Genomic DNA, 17,388 nt, shown 5'->3' with positions numbered 1-17,388 from the left:
TACTGTTCAGCTATAAAAAGAAACGAACCACTGTACTGATTCGTGCAACAATAGGAATGAATCTCCAGAGATTGTTCTGAATGAGAAAAACAGGACAGAAAAGTGGGAAGACTGTGTGACTGTTTCCATGGTGAAATTCTGGAACAGACAGAAAGAATCTGTATTGGTAGAAATGAGGCCACTGGTTGACTAGGGTGTGGGGGGAGGGGGGAAGGTGTTGACTGAGTTCGGATGAGCTCCTGACACTTTCTGGGCAGATATTCTGCATATTAAGAGGGGGCAGTGGTCACATGGGTGAATACATTTGTCAAATTTCACTTATTGCCACGTAAAAATATGTGAATTTTATTGCTTATAAATAAAAATCAATAAAGTTTACTTGAAAATAAAGAAATGGTGAAGCATAAGAGGTTACTATGGTCAGCAAATACCACATTTTTCGGACCATAAGATTCACCTAGGTTTCAGAGGAGGGAAATAGGAAAAAAAATGTGAAGCAAAAAATGTGGTAAAATATTTAATAACATAAATAACAATATTTCACCAAAGTCAATGTAAACAGAACTCAACAGCAGCAGTAACAACCATTATTCCTCCAAAAATGTTTCTGGGGGAAGTGTGTCTTATAGTCCAAAAAGTGTGGTACTTAATTTCTAATTAGTCATTTTAAAATTTTGTTTATTAGTTACTAAAATGTTGTTTAATAAGGCAAGTAAATCCACTTTAAAAAATTGTAAATTTACTGAAAACAAAACAAACAAAAAGACATGCTAGAGTGAGTCACTCCCACTTTCTGCAGGGGGTGGACGACACAAGGAAGTAAAGGGAATATTCAAAGAAGGAATACTGGAGAATCTCCCAGAACTGATGAAAGACATGAATCTACAGAAAGCATCACATACACCGCCCTGACCAGCATGGCTCCGCTGGTTGAGTGCCATCCTGCAGAGCAAAAGGTCGCTTGTTCGATTCCTGGGCAGGGTACCTGCCTGCGTGGTGGGCCATCCATGTTGGTGAGTGTAAGAGAAGCAACCAATTGATCTTTCTCTTGCTCTCTCACGCATCGATGTTTCTCTCCCTCTCTGTCTCCCTCCTTTCCCCTCTCTCTAAAAATAAACGAATAAAGTCTTTAAAAAAAAGTGTAACACATACCAAGTATGGATAAATAAAAATGCTTATCTCCATTCATGGATTTAATCTACCACAGAAACATAAGGAACACTAGACATTTGAGTGGAAATAAAAAAGAAAAACTAGTGTCGCAGGTTCAATTCCCAGTCAGGCCATATACCTGGGTTGCAGGCCATGGCCCCCAGCAAACACACATTGATGTTTCTCTCTCTCTCTTCCTCCCTCCCTTCCCTCTCTAAAAATAAAATAAATAAAATCTTAAAAAAAAAGAAAAACTGACACACCTAAGTGAATTGAGACAGCCCAGTGGCAACAAGGAGATATGCAAAGATTGAACAGTCATTGCTCTAATTAAACCTTTCAAATGCTTTCTAAATCTGCCCAAGTTTTCATATTCTTGGTACTTTTATTTGAAACCCACCAGGTTTTCTCTGGTGTCCAAGAAAAGTAACTTTTTCATGTGAAGGCAGAATGAGAACTGTGACATTGTAAAGGGAATTACAGTAGGTTTGAGGAACAGTTTTGTTTGCTTTTTCAGTGAAAATTGAAAGAAAATTCCTTGATAGGTAAAATTCCCCATGAAATCTCTCTATTGGAATGAGTACAGTGGAAATTTTCCTCCTTCATTATTCAGGCAAGCTCTCTCTAAATCAGGAAAAATGTTATAGATTTGAAGGTACTTAAAAATAGAATAGGGAATCTTGCCATGAGTTAGTGGTAATGGAGGTTGTTTACTTTGGACATCTGATTTTATTATCCTATAGTCATTTACATAACTCTCTGCTTAAGCCATGCATTCGTACGTGTTCCTCTCATGCGTTCAGATTTAAGGAGTCATTTTCTTTTCTATAAATAGATAAGATAGGGCTAGGAGATAAAGATTTGAAAAAGAGAGAGAGAAATAAATTCAGGCACAAAGTATCTTCCTTTGTCCCTGCCTGTGCCTAGATCCTTGTCCTTATTTATTCCTGCCATTGGCAGAGAGCCCAGAGACCACAGGTTCATTTATTAAGCAAATTCCTTACTGATGACTCTAAGAAAGGGTTTGGTCATGTCTAATCTGGGAGAAATGTGGTAATTTCCATTCATCTGTTCAAAAGCTCCACTGAGGTTAGCGTGCCAATCAAGGTTATTCAGCATTCTAAGAGGGAGTCACTTTCCTCCTTTTCTCTGAAAACAACTAGAGCTTCAGGGTGCTGCCTGCCTTTGAATTGATCTTTTCATGCAAGTCCATGGAGATAATATTTTTTCTTTTTAATAAATTTTTAAATTTAAGTTTACAGTTGATGTACAATATCATATTAGTTTCAGGCATACAACCCAGTGATTAGACACTTAGTAAGTTATGAAGTGATCATCCTGATAAATATAGTTCCCATCTGACACAATACAAAGTTACTACAATTTTACTGGCCGTGTTCCCAACGCTGTACTCTCCATTCCATGACTACTTTGTAACTACCGGTTTGTACACCTTGGTCCCTTCACCGTTTCCACCCATTCCCCCAACTACCCTCCCATCAGGCGATCAACAAAATGTTCTCTGTATCCATTTTATTTGTTAATATACCTTGTTTTTTTAGATTCTATATTTAAGTGAAATCCTATGGCATTTGTCTTTTTCTGTCTGATTTATTTCACTTGGAATAATGCCCTCCAGGCCCATCCATGTTGTTGCAGATGGCAAGATACCATTCTTCTTTGTATGGCTGAGTTATATTCCACTGTATACATTGCACCACTTCTTAATCCAGTCATCTACTGATGGATACTTAGATTGCTTCCAATTATAGAGAGTGCTGAAATGAACATATGGATGAAAGATATGTATTGCCATTTTATTATTCATATATTTGATCTGTTTTTCTTCTTCTTCTTAAAGAAGACCCTTTGATATTTCTTGTAATACAGTTTTAGTGGTGATGAACTCCATTAGTTTTTTCTTGTCTGGGAAGCTCTTTACCTGTTTTTCTAATCTGAATGATAGCTTTGCTTGGTGCAATAATTTTTGTTGTAGGTCCTTGCTTTACATCACTTTGAATATTTCATTCTAACCCCTTCTGGCCTGCAAAGTTTCAGTTGGGAAATCAGCTGACAGTCTTGTGGGAACTCCCTTGCAGGTAATTTGCTGCTTTTAAGACTCTCTTTTTGTCTTTAGCCCGTGGCATTTTAATTATGCTGTGTCTTGGTGTGGGCCTCTTTGGGTTCATATTGTTTGGGACTCTCTGAACTTCCTGGACATTTATGTCTATTTTCCTCACCAGGTTAGGGAATTTTTCAGTCATTATTTTTTTTTCAAATTTTGAAATTCAGTCTTTATGTTTTCATCTCCTTGCTTGCTCTGTCTTTTCTCCTTCCAGCATCCCCATAATGAGAATATTGGTGTGCTTGAATTTGTCCCAGAGGCTGCACAAACAATCCTCATTTTTTGGACTTTTTTCTTTTTGCTGTTCCAATCGGATGTTTTATGTTTACTTATCTTCCAAATTGATGGTTTGATCCTCTGCTTCGTCTACTCTACTTTTGATTCTCTGTAATGTATTCTTCATTTCAGTTAGTGTGTCCCTCATTTCTGACTGGTTCTTTTTCATTTTTATCTCTGTTTTTGTGTCTTATCTTTTTGTTGAAGTTCTCACTGAGATCGTTGAGCATCTTTATAATCAGTGTTTTGAACTCTGTATCTGGTACATTGCTTATCTCTATTCTGTTTAGTTCTTTCTCTAGAATTCTGTTCTGTTCTTTTATGTGGAACATGTCTCTTTGTTTCCTTATTTTGGCTGCCTCCCTGTGTTTGTTTCTATGTATTAGGTGGAGCTGCTGCTACATATCCCAGTCTTGGTAGAGTGATCTTATGTTGTAAGTGTCTCTTAAGGCTTAGTGGCTTAGCCCCAGCAGTCACCTGAGCTGGATGTTTCAGCTGCACCTCTCATGTGGGCTGTGTGTACCCTCCTATTTTAGTTGAGATTTGATTGCTGATGGCATGTCAATGGGAGGGTTTAGCTCAGGTTGAACAGCTATGAGGACTGGCAGTGACCATAGCAGAGGATCTGATGTGTACATGTTGACCCCATGGAGAAGGACTTTCTTCAGTGGGGGTCTGGTGACTGCTGAGTCTGCCCCTTCAGTGTGTCAGTTGTGGAGGTGGTTGGGTAGTGCTTGGGTGCAGTCTAAAGCTGTTCACCAGGTGTATTGTCTCTCAGGCCTCCCAGATGATGCAGGCCAAGGTCACCTGCTGCCCAGCCCAGGGACACCTGGCATGAGTTACAAAGTGATATGCAGATGGCTGCTACTTGTGCTGGGCTTGGAGGTGCTTAAGAGAGGCCCAGCTGTGAACAAGGCCAGGTGCAGCTAGTGCTGGGCCTGGGTCTCCTTATTGAGAGGTATAGGGCACACAAAGGCCAGATGCTGCTTGTTTGTGATTTGTGAACCTTTGAGAGATTTTAGGAAAGTCTGCAGCATGAACTGAGGCAGGTGGTTTCTATAGAAAAGTCACTGGAAACAGCTTAGGTGAGGTCAGGTCTCATGGAATCAATAACGTGGGATGAACAGCGTTATCCAGGTTGATGGAAACTGAGATGTGGTGCCTGCCTGCCAGCTCTGATGGGGGAGGGTTCAGCAAAGGAACAATGGCTTCTGCCAGAACTTCTATCTGGGACAAAGCTGCCCTTCCAGCCCTCATCCTGAAGCTGACAATTCAGTTCCTCCCCATATGTCCCTGGTACCTTTCAAGCTTCTTCCCCAGTGCTAGAGCTCAAAGCAAGCGAGTCAGAGTAAGTCCCTATGTGTGTGCTCTTTAAGAGGACTGCCTGGGACTCCAGAAGCTCTCCTTCTCACTCAACCACAATCCCCACTGGTTTTCATAGCCGACAGTTTTGGGGACCTCTCTTCCCAGCACTAGAACCCTGAGCTGTGGAGTCTCATGATGGATTGGGACTCCTCACTTCTCAGGGGGACCTCTGTAGCTGAGATAGCCCTCCCAATTTTTAGCTGCCACACATGGGTGTAGGATCAGCCCCTTCCAAGTCTCCACCCTTCTATTAGTCTTGATGTGGCCTCTTCTTTACATCCTTAGTTATAGGACTCTGTTCATCTAGGGTTTAGGTGGTTTTGAATGATGATTATTTTGTAGCTTAGTTGTAATTTTGATGTGGTTGTGGGAGGTTCCAAGTACCATGTTTACCTACGTTGCCATCTTGACCTCAAGTTCTTTCTTTTCCCTGAAAAGTGTAGCATGTCTCCAGAGACGTGATATGTACCAAAGGGAGGAGTTCTGAATCCTGTGTGCATAAGCTCACATGGACACCCCTTCACCACAGTTTGTCAATTTTCTTTACTTCTTGTTCAAGAACTCCACTTTCATTGCTCATCAGTCATTAAGGTTCATTGTTAGAAATTTACCTAATTATATCCCCGTGGTGGCAAGAAGGCAGTGAAAAATAGGACATGATCTTCTAAAGATAAACCCTTAAATAGCTGTGCTTTTCTTATTACTGTAAAAAGATCCTTGAATTTATTGGGACCTTGGACCAAATTTTTGAGAGGCAGCTGCTCACAAATCGTTTTTCATTTTTTTAGTGTTTGGGTTGTCCAGCGTCCACTTGCATTAGTGAATGTGACCAGCTTTCTTTTTTTAATGTATTAAATGAATATTTTTAGTGTAAATTTTTTATTCTTTTAATGATTTTCTCTTTTTAAAGATTTTATTTATTCATTTTTAGACAGAAGGGAAGGGAAGGAGAAAGAGAGGGGGAGAAACATCAATGTGTGGTTTCCTCTCACACGACCCATACTGAGGACCTGGCCCACAACCCAGGCATGTGCCCTGACTGGGAATTGAACTGGCAACCCTTTGGTTCACAGCCCGTGCTCAATCCACTGAGCCACACCAGCCAGGGCAAATTCTTTTAAAGATTTTCTTAAACTATATTTTGAGAGTTTTTGGTGATTTTTTCAGAGTTTGCCATATACATGTTAATTTATCAGAATCTACTTCAGATTTGTACTAACATAATTCCAGTTAGATATAGAAATATTCCATTTCACACAAATAGAATCATATAATTTGTGATGGCTTTTTCCACTTGGCATAATGTTTTCAAACTTCATTCATATTTTAACTCATGTCAGTATTCACCTTTCTATTACTGAATAATATTTCATTTAAAACAGATCCATATTTTAAATCTATTTGTCAGTAGATGGGTATTTAGATATTTACCCCTTTTGGGCTATTATGAATAATCCTGCTATAAACATCTGTATGCAAGTTTTTGTATAAATGTATATTTTTAGTTCCTTTGGGTAGATGCTTAAGAAGGGAACTGCTGAGTCATATGGTATCTCTATGTTTAGCATTTTGAAGGATTGCCAAACTATTTTTCAAAGCAGGTGCACCCTTTTACATTCCCACTAGCAATGAGTGAGGGTTCTAATTTTCACATGTTCGTAAGTACTTGTTTTGGTTGTCCCTTTTATTTTAGCCACCCTAGTGGGTGTGACATGGTATCTCATTATGGTTTGATCTGCATTTCCCTTATAACTGGCAACATTAACCATCTTTTCATATGCTTGTTGGCCATTTACATATCTTCTTTGGAGAAGTGTATATTCATATCTTTGCCCATTTTTAAATGGATTTGTTTATTTCCCATTGTTAATACTAGGAATTCTTTATCCATTTTCAATATAAATCCCATGTTGGGTATATGATTTGCATTTTTTTTCATTCTGTACATCGTCTTTTCACTTTCTTGATAGTGTCCATTGAAGCACAAAAGTTTTCATTTCCATATAGTCCCATTTGTCCATTTTTTCTTTTCTTTCTTGAGGTTTTGAGAAATCATTGCCTAATCTGTAATAACAAAGATTTACTTTTGCATTTTCTTTTTTTAAAGATTTATTTATTTATTTATTTATTTATTTATTTATTTATTTATTTTAGAGAGGGAAGGAAGGGAGAAAGAGAGAGAGAGAAACATCAATGTGCGGTTGCTGGGGGTCATGGCCTGCAACCCAGGCATATGCCCTGACTGGGAATTGAACCTGTGACACTATGGTTCACAGCCCATGCTCAATCCACTGAGCTACGCCAGCCAGGGCTACTTTTGCATTTTCTTCCAGGGGCTTTATAGTTTTGGCTCTTTTATTTAGGTCTATGATTAATTTTGAATTAATTTTTTGAATTAATCCTGTGAGGTAGAGGTTCAACTTTAGTTTTTTTCATGTGAGCATCCAGTTGTCCCAGAACCATTGTTGAACAGACTATTCTTCCCTGTTGACTTGTCTTGGAATCCTTGTTGAAAATCAATTGACCATTCATGTCAGGTTTTATTTCTGGACTTCAGAACTATCCCGTCGGTTCCTATGTCCATCCTTATGCCAGTGCCACAATGTCCTTATCACTGTAACTTTGTTGTAAGCCTTTGAATTGGGAAGTGTGTGTCCTCCAACTTTGTTCTTTTCCAGAATTGTTTGGCTAGTCATTCTGGATCCCTTGCATTTTTATATGGATTTTATGATCAGTTCATCTGAGAAAAATCCAGTGGGGATTTTGATAGAGATTACATTGAATCTGTAGATCAGCTTGGAAAGTATTGCCATCTTATCTGTATTAAGTTCTTTGGCCCATGAACATTTTTAGATTTTCCATTATTTAGTTTTTCCATTATTTAGATATTTGATTTAGCCCAACAATGTCTAATAGCTTTCAGAGTACAAATTTTGCACTTGTTTTTTAAAGTTTATTTCCAAATATTCTGTTTTTTAGGATATTGTAGTTGAAACTGTTTTTTTTTTTAAATCTATTTTCGGGTTGTTCCTTGTTAGTCTACAAAAATATAATTGATTTTTAAAAAGATTTTATTTATTTATTTTTAGAGAGGGAGAAAGAGAGGAAGAGAAACATCACTGTGCGGTTGCCCCTCATGCACCCCCTACTGGGGACCTGACCCACAATGCAGGCATGTGCCCTACCTGACTGGGAATTGAACCTGCAACAGTTTGGTTCATAGGCTGGTGCTCAATCCACTGAGCCACACCAGCCAGGGTCCAAATATAATTTATTTTTGTATATTGACTTTGTATCCTGACTTCTGAACTTTTTTTTATTAATGCTAATCATTTTCTAGTGAATTCTTTTAGATTTTGTATATGCAAGATCATGTCATCTGCAAATAGAGATCATTTTGCTTCTTTCTTTTCAATGTGGATACATTTTATTTCTTTTTCTTGCCTAAGTGCTTTGGTTAGGACCTCCAGTACAATGTTGAATAGAAGTGATGAGGGAAGTCAGCTTCATCTCCTTCCTGGTCTTTGGAGGAAAGCTTTCAGTTTGCCTAAAATTAAATCTGATGGTAACTATGGGTTTTCCATACATGTCTTTTATCAATAGGAGGAAGTTCCCTTTTATTCATAGTTTATTGACAAAGTACTATTTAACTACTTTTTGTAAAGAAATTGAATCAATTTCCAATTCCAAAAAGTTTCCTTCTCCCCTCACACTTTTTCCATTTTTCATTTATTTTTTTTAAATTTACTCAGAAAATGTATATTTGGCCTATATGCCATATAGTGTAATTTTTTAAAGGATCATTAACTTTTTAATTAAAGATTTTATTTCTTTATTTTTAGAGAGAAGGGACGGGAGGGAGAGAAACATGGATTGGTTGCTTCTTGCACCCTCCCAACCAGGGACCTGACCCACAACCCAGTCATGTGTCCTGACTAGGAATAGAACTGGCAACCTTTTGGTTTGCAGGATGAATCCCAATCCACTTAGCCACACCAGTCAGGGCAATAAAAAAGTAATTTTAAGAAATTACTCAAGAAATTGATTGTCTAGGAAAGTATTCTCTTTCCCCACCTTCTGCAGGCACCAAAATTTCTCTTTTCGCCTTTTTTTTTCAGTACATGATAAGTTAATAATTTATGCTTAATGTAGAGCTAAATCAAGGTATCATTGGCTGAAGAAGATTGCATTTTTAACCTTTCTCTAAGTGATGTTTCTCTGATGTAAGAAAACATTTTCCAGCTAGGGGAATTCAGACATCAGTAACGATCACTTAGGCTGTCACCCACTCTGGTTAAAGGAAATAAGCTGGCGTTTAATCTGAAGTCATCTTTAGCAAAATGGTATTACAGAAGCTCTTCCAGAGTTTCACAGAATAATTCAGCCACTTTAGTCTGGAGTTCAGTTTCCTATCGGTTTTGTTTCTTTCTTTCTTTTTAAAAGATTTTTATTATTTTTATTTTTTTTAGAGAGGGGAAGGGAGCGAGAAAGAGGGAGAGAAACATCAATATGTGGTTGCCTCTTCCATGCCCCCTACTGAGAACATGTCCTGCAATCCAGGCATGTGCCCTGACTGGGAATCCAACCAGCAACTCTGATTCTACCAATCCATAGTTCACGTGTATTTGTTTTCAGGTAACCATGGTTTAACAGAGTGAGGAGATTATGTATACAGGTCTGGTTCTGGATAACATATGTGACTACTATTTCATGTTTTCTTATTGATCAACCAACCAGATTATTTCCACTAAAATGACTAGTTTATACAACCAATAGGTTTGGAACTAGGAACCTAAATTCCAGGTGGCATAATGGATTCTTCTTCTTACACACATCCTCGTGGCCACTTTGAGGTCGAGGGACCCCAAGTTACATACGTCCTCGTGGCCACTTTGAGGTCGAGGGACCCCGAGTTACACACGTCCTCGTGGCCACTTTGAGGTCGAGGGACCCCACGGTTAATCTACAGAACATCAGCTGCACTGGTTTGTCGATGGGTTTTTTCTGATACACTTTTCACCACTGTGGCAAAACTGAAGTATTTTGGGAGTTTTTAATGAGACCACATCCTGCTTCATGAAGCCCTCTACAGATGCCTCATCACCTTTCCCATGGTTTACATCTCATGCAAAGCTTTTGCATTTGTTATATATGATTCCACTGCAATGGTTGTAAAATCAAGTCCTGACTTTCTTATAAAAAATAAAACTGACCTTGCATTAATTTGCAAAAAGAGATGTTACTCACTTTTACAGAGAAGGGAATAGAGGGAGAAAGAAAGAGAGGGAGAGAAATATCAATGTGTGAACAGAGAAACATCAATGGATTGCCTCTCATATGCACCACGACCAGGAACTGAACTCACAACACAGGCATCAAACCTGTGACCATTGACACATAACCACCTGAGCCACATGGTTGAGGCATGACCTTGCATCTTAGTAGGAAAAAACTGGAGGTTGAATGATAAAATCAGAGCTTTGTTATTAAGTCAGCGAAATAGTCATTACTCCTTTTAGTTTGTTTCTTATCCAGGATGCTTCTTGCACACGCTGCAAAGGCAAATGGAGAATGGTAAGTGGGGGAATACCCTGCCTCTTTGAACCTTCCTCAGGCCCTGATGGGTTCTTTCATTTCAGGCTCCGAAGCAAGGGGTCCCCTTTTTCTAGCTAAGATGGCAGAAAAACATGTATTTTTATAAAAGCGTAAGAGTCTCTGCCACCTACCCCCTAAACGGAAATTATATCTCTTTAACCAATTACAGAAGTTTCATTCTTATGAAATTAGGTCAAATGTTGACTTCACTTACGTTTTCAAGTCAGTGGGGGAGTTCTTTGCATTCTGTTCTTTTAGAGAGAGTGTTTGTTTTCTCACCCTTTATTTCACACTCCTTTTGCTTTCTCTCTTTACCGAGAATATGAAACAAAAAAGAGCATATTTCATCTTTGCAGACATTATCACCAGAGCTATTTTTAACTTTAGTTTCTGTGAATATTCTGCCTCTTCTTTACAGGAGGGAAAGAAATCAGTCTTTCATATTAGAAAACAAGATTGTGTCATAGGGAGTTTGTCTTTATGTGTATTTATTAGAGATTTTAAAGAAGACAAAACCCCAGAAGCTCATAGTATTTGATTTCCCATATCTTGCCTATGTACAATAGCATACCACTGATTGAGCATAAAAAGTGTAAAAATTGCTCAATTTTTTAATTCTTCTTTACCTCCTCCTCTCCCTTCTCCTCCTCTTTTTACCTCATTTTGTGTGGATATTGAGAATAATCTCCCAAAATAATTAGCAGTGGCTATTTCTTTGCCCAGAAATTTGAGACTTGCCTTACCTCAAAGTATACATTGGATAATGCAAGCACTGTTGCATAGCTCAGTGACAGTGACAGAGCCAAGGGTCACCTGTGTGTGACAATTCTAGGCACTCTTTTGTTACAGGGTTTGGTCTCAAGGTACCTGTAACTTAAAAAAAAGGAAACCTCCTTCATTGAAAAACATTCCTTTATTATTGTAAACAAAATGTTCCCAATATTTTAGCAAAAATGTAGGAATTTTTTTAGTAATTGGGAAAAACTAACAAACACAACTTTTCTTTCTATTTAAATTGGAAATTTGTGTTGGACCTAAAATTTGAGAACAGGTGTAATTTTTCATCTTGGGTGCGGAGTAAGACTAAAATCAGAGGCTTGAATATCCTGAGAAATCTATACTTGTGTGTTTTAGGACACGGATCAGTAAAAACCCTTGCCAGAAAGTTTGCTCCAGTATTTATAGAATTGATTTTTCCATCTGACATTAGAGATTGGTGATTATTCAAGCAGTGTCTCTACTTCATATCACTTTATATATTGAATATTTCTGATGGTTACTGAAGTTGAAAAATGGTAGTACCATTTAACCAGCCTGGTAAACAGAAAGGTTAATTAAACATGCCATGATGATCAATTACCAAAAGGAGAAGATAAAACACATTTGCAATATTTGCTATAATCATGTGTTATTTTAAGATTCAGAAAGTGTCTCGGGAGTTTTCCGGGTCATGAATTATTATTATGAATGGCAAGGCTATTAATATTCAGAAATGCTCTTTAATACAGGTGTGATGTGAGGCACCACAGAAACGTGGTTGGTTGAGCATCCTTGCTCCAACTCTTACTGTCTGTGTGATTTCAGACAGGCTGGCTCCATCAGTTACCCATTGCCACCATAGTGCTATGTCACAGATGGCCTTGAAACTCAGTAACATCAAATAACATGAGTCCATGGGTTTGCTTGGCATCGGCTGATCTAGCCTGGGCTCACCTGGCTTTGTCTTGAAGCTGTGATGTGAATCTAGGACTGCTTCACATGTCTCTTATCTTTCTTGGACCAGCAACACCTGCCCAAGACATATTTTTTTTTACAGTAATGACAGAAGTGCAAAAATGGAAGCCCAGTCCTGACTGGTGTGGCTCAGTTGGTTGGAGCACTGTCCTATAGGTTGGAGACTGAAAGGTTGTGGGTTCAGTTCCTGGTCAGGGCACATACCCAGGTTGTGGCTTCAACCCTTGATCAGGGCACGTATGAGAAGGCAATCAATCAATGTTTCTCTCTTACATCGATAATTCTCCCTCTCTCCCCCTTATTCTCTCTCTAAAAGCAATGGAAAAATGTCCTTGGGTGAGGATAAAAAAATGTAAGCCTAACCACGCAATCACATTTCAAGCTTCTACTTGTGTCTTATCCACTAATGTAACTTTATTCAAATTAAATCTCATGGCTCAAGTCCAACAAATACAGACTGGGGAACATTACTTAGTTCATGGAGGTTGAGGGTGTGTGTGAATACTGATTAAGTAGTCATTTTATCTATCATATTTAACCTTTCTAAACCTCCGTATTTCCTATCAGTAAAATTCCAATGAAAGTAATTGCCTCACCGTAATGTGGTGAATGTGAAATGAGACATCATGAAGTACCTAAGTCAGAGATCATAACGAGCAGGATTTCCTGAGATGGCAGATGTTATCATGTTCAAAAGGAATGTGGCAGACTCATGGAACAACACAGCAGGAGGGGAAGGGAAGGCATCGTCTGATATTCAAATGGACAGAAGAGTTGCAAAGTTTGTACAGAGAACTTTTGCCTACACTTGACTCAGATTCACCAGTTCTTGACCTTTTACCACATTTGCTGTTCTGGAACCACTTGAGAGTTGTTTGCAGATATCATGCTTGTTTCTCCCTAGATGCTTCAGTGTGTAGTCCCTAAAACCAACCTGTTATATAGCCACAGTACAAATATAAGTTCAGAAAATTTAACATTGATTCGGTATTATTATCCACAGAGTCCATATTCAGTTTTAGGCACTTTATGGCGATCTCTGCCCCATTCCCCTGGTTTTGGAATGTGGAACCTATTCTAAATCACACATTGTATTCAGCTGTTATGTTTTTTTCCTAACCTTTAATCTGAAACAGCTCTTCAACCTTTTAGTTTGTAATATTTCATGTCATTGCTTTTTAAAGGATTATGGGTCAGTTATTTTGTAGACTGTCCCTTAGTTTGGTTTTGTTGGGTGGTTTTTTCCTAATTATACATTGTGGGCAAAATATTCCATGAGCAATACTGTATTCTTCTCAGTACATCGCCTCAGGGGACACATCTAGCCCGATACTGGAGATACTGCATTGACCTCGATCCCTTCGTTAAGGTGGTGTCTGTCACGTTTCTTCATTAGAAATCACTATTTTCTCCTTTGTAATTTATAAGTAATCTGTCATAAAACACTTTGAGATTATGTAAATATATTGTTCATCATATATTCACCTTCCTTTTTCTAGCTATTGAGAATTCCTCCTTGAATCAGTTCTTACTATGATGGTTAAAATGGGAGGATTTGTTTTTTTCTACATTTATTAGTGAGCATTCTGCTACAAGGAATCACTTCCCCTTTTCCCCATTTATTGATTTAATCAGTATGGATTTTTAGTGAATTTTTACTCTGTTCTATGGATTGGGATATAACATCATTTTTGTTATATTTTGATATTCCAATTGTCCTGTATTTGGCCAGTTTGGAGGCATTGTGAACTGGTTCCTGGGTCCTTTTGAGCACATTCTCACTCTGGGGCTTAACAAGTTGTTCCAGGCTCACGGACTTTCTTGCTCCAGTCATAAAATTCGCTGTTTCTCCAAAGAGCCCAAGTTTAATATGATCTTTTGCCTTCAGGCTGAATTACATCAATTCAGATGAAAATGTAGCCTGTAAGCTCAGTAATGTAGGTTTGATAACATTATCATCAGCACTCTGAGGAACTATATACTCGAACATGTTGTATTGACTTTTACATCAGAATTTCAAGTTGATGATATTATAAAATACAATTTGGCAAATTGACTAATACACAAAAATTGTATCATTCATTAATTTACCACATTAAATACATTTCAATATTATTCAACATAACATAAGAGATGTGACCTACAGATTCCACACTAAATGAAATAGATACATGCTATCATGTAATAGACATGTACACCTGGAAGGTTTCCTGTCCCCAGGAGGAGAACTGTAAATAAACACTGAGACCCAGAGGTCATCGGTTCTTGTGTTTGCCATTGTCTGTGTCCATTAGAGATTCCAGAGTCCCGGTCTTTTTTTTTTTTTTAATCACAAAGAATCAAGTACAGTAAAGAATCTGGACATTGTCTGGCTGCTGTAGGAGAAAAATGTCATCTGCCTGAACATAAGGTAACCTGGAGTGATGGTTTAGCAGCAGTAACTCATAGAGCAGCATTAGTTAGAAGCCCAACTGGTGTGCCTGCTCTCTTAAACCTTCCTACCAACCAAGGAGCCTTTTCATCATGCAGTTCAGGTAGGCAGTGGGTTAGTTACTTACAGATTGATTTCTTCTACCTCCTTCTATTTACTTTCCCTTCTGGATTAGCATTCTGTTTACATTCCCATAATAACACAGCTCCCACCTTCATCTCACACCCCTGAGGGTGCTGGCTTCTCTAACAAGAGGCTGTTTCCTTGGGTTTCCACAGGAGCAGAACACTTGTGGTAGCAACTCATACCCTCTGCTTGTGGCTCTAGAGCTACCAAGACAGAGGGTTTGGAAGGAGCCAGGAGCATCCGCCCAGAATTCCAGCCCTGCCTCAGCCCAGGGGTGACCCGCAGGCATCAGTCCACCAGCCTCCAGTGAGGTGGGGTGGGACTTGAACTTGCCTCTCAGGCTGGGGCAAAGGGAAAAGAGTGAGAGAGGGTGCAGGCATGAAGACAATCCTTTACTGTTCCCATGAAAGTCCTTGAAATAGCCTGTGTTAGTCCTGAACTGTGTGAGCCTCCTTCTTCCCGGTAAATCCCGGGTGCATTTTTATTTATAGTACCGTGCCTGCGGTTGTCATAATATGATTAACTTATATTGTTATTTGAGTACTTGTCTTATCTCGCTGCTTTCCAAGTGGTTATGTAAGCACCTCGACAGCAGCAATGTCTACACGCACCTCTTACCATCATTACGTGATGAAAGTGGTTAATAAATACTATTTCTTGACCTGGAAGTTGATTATACTCTTTATGCCCAATAGCCAATTATGTGATGTATTCATCCTCAGGATTTTTTTCCCTAAAAGTATTTCATTTTTAAACAGGCAACACTCCAGTTTAGGTCCTCATCATTCACGACTAATTGCATTGCTTTGAAAATGGTGATCAGACCCCAGAGTTTGTTTTACCAAGAGGGCTGGCTGTGCAGATCCAAGTGGCCATCACCACTCATTGGCTGTTCAGTGGGCGTTGGAAGGTTCACAGACACCACCTTTCTGAATTAAATGCCTCATCTGTGGTTCTGGAATAGCAGCATATTTATAGCTGTTTGAATAACTTCATGCAGTGTTTAATCCCTAAAGCATAAGTGCTTAATACGTGCTTAATCATTTAAACAAATGATTAAAAATAGGGATTAGAGTTTTTCTTAAAAAGAAGTAACAGTTGAGCATAAACCAGAAATATGAATTCTGTGTCCTCTGACCTCATCATCCTTAAATCTGGGCCAGCTCTGGTACCCAGGCTCTGGGGACCGAGCATCCTGCTTGGACTCCCAGCTCTGCCGCTTCCTGACTATGCCACTCAAACAAGTGTCTTAACCTTTCTCTGACTCCACTTCTTCATCTTTAAAATGGGTGTTGTAACAGTTCATCTATTTCTTTTAACATTGTTGTGAGGCTTAAATAGGTAAACACGGATGAGAAGCTCACCATCGAGCTTTGCATGTGTTAAGCACCAGTAACCGTGAGCTGTTTGGTGAAACTGGGAGGTGTTCTGGGAACGTACACACCACACATGTACGAGCCTACATGCCAAGGCTCTCCCAGGGATGCTCTGGCCTTTTGGAGCCCAGTGTGGTTCTTCTCCTGACATTGAAAACAGCGGAAATCTCTGCACATTGTTGAGGCTGGGGAGGGCTAAACTAGTTTTTTGGGGCTTAAGAATGTTTTTTAGTCTGAGGTTACAGGTTTATGGAATGGAGTTCTCTCCCCTTTGATCCCTAAATCCTTGGGAATCTTGGAGATTCCAGCTGCTGCCCCATGGGTGAGCAAACTATCTTCTGAGAGGACACAGAGGTAGAGGGAGCCAGACCCAGAGATGAGGATCAGGGGGCTTACAAGGAAGAAAGCCACTGGGATGGTGATGACAAGGATGGAGGACCAAGGTACCAAGTGTCAGACTTTTAGCTGAAGTGAAAAGATGCTGTGGGTGATGGTTAGCAGGAGTCAGAACTTGTAAAGACACATGCCCCAGGCTTGAGTGTACATTAGGCAGATTCTGGGGTTTACTCTGCAAGGGCAGCAAGTCTCAGGGATGCTGTAAAACCTCTTTTAAGGAGCCTCCCCACTCACTAACATTCTGCAGTCTCTCTAGAGAGTTAGGACACCTTTCCCTGTGCTTTCCAAAGATAGTCTCCCCTGACCGTCTCTTAGCCTGTCCTGGGAAGCCAGATGCAAACCTAAACTCACGGACCATGAGAGGGATTATGGCCCTCTGTAGGGCTAGGGGTTGTCTTCTGGCCACCAGCCCAGCCCTTCTGGTGTCTCCTGTGGGTTTCCTTGGGGCTGGGATGCTTGGCAATCTGTGGCCTGCCTGCCTTCCTGAGGAGACCACTCTGGGGCTGTCGGGGCCCCAGATACTTGAAGAAACCTGAAAGCAGGTTTTGATGTTCAGGCAATTCTGCGACAAGTGAGTGGCACAGGTTACGTTTGGTCATTCACTGCATGTTCATTTCCATGCTTGTTTTTGTTTGCTTCTCTTGGAGCTATTGTGCTTCAGTGTATTTTGTTTTAGTTACTTCACTTCCTTGACATCCCCAACACTGTATCAGTAATTAAAATCAAATATTGTCTCTCTTCTGTGAGAGAAAAGATACCTGCTTTTTTTTTTTTCTTGAGCAAATGGCTGCTGCGTTTACCTTGACGCCACA

The sequence above is a fragment of the Phyllostomus hastatus genome, unplaced genomic scaffold (genome assembly GCF_019186645.2).
Source record: "Phyllostomus hastatus isolate PE091 unplaced genomic scaffold, TTU_PhHast_1.1 phas_contig_58, whole genome shotgun sequence".
Lineage (NCBI taxonomy): Eukaryota > Metazoa > Chordata > Mammalia > Chiroptera > Phyllostomidae > Phyllostomus > Phyllostomus hastatus.
The sequence above is the reverse complement of the archived record's forward strand: the minus strand, read 5'-3'. Positions refer to the sequence as shown.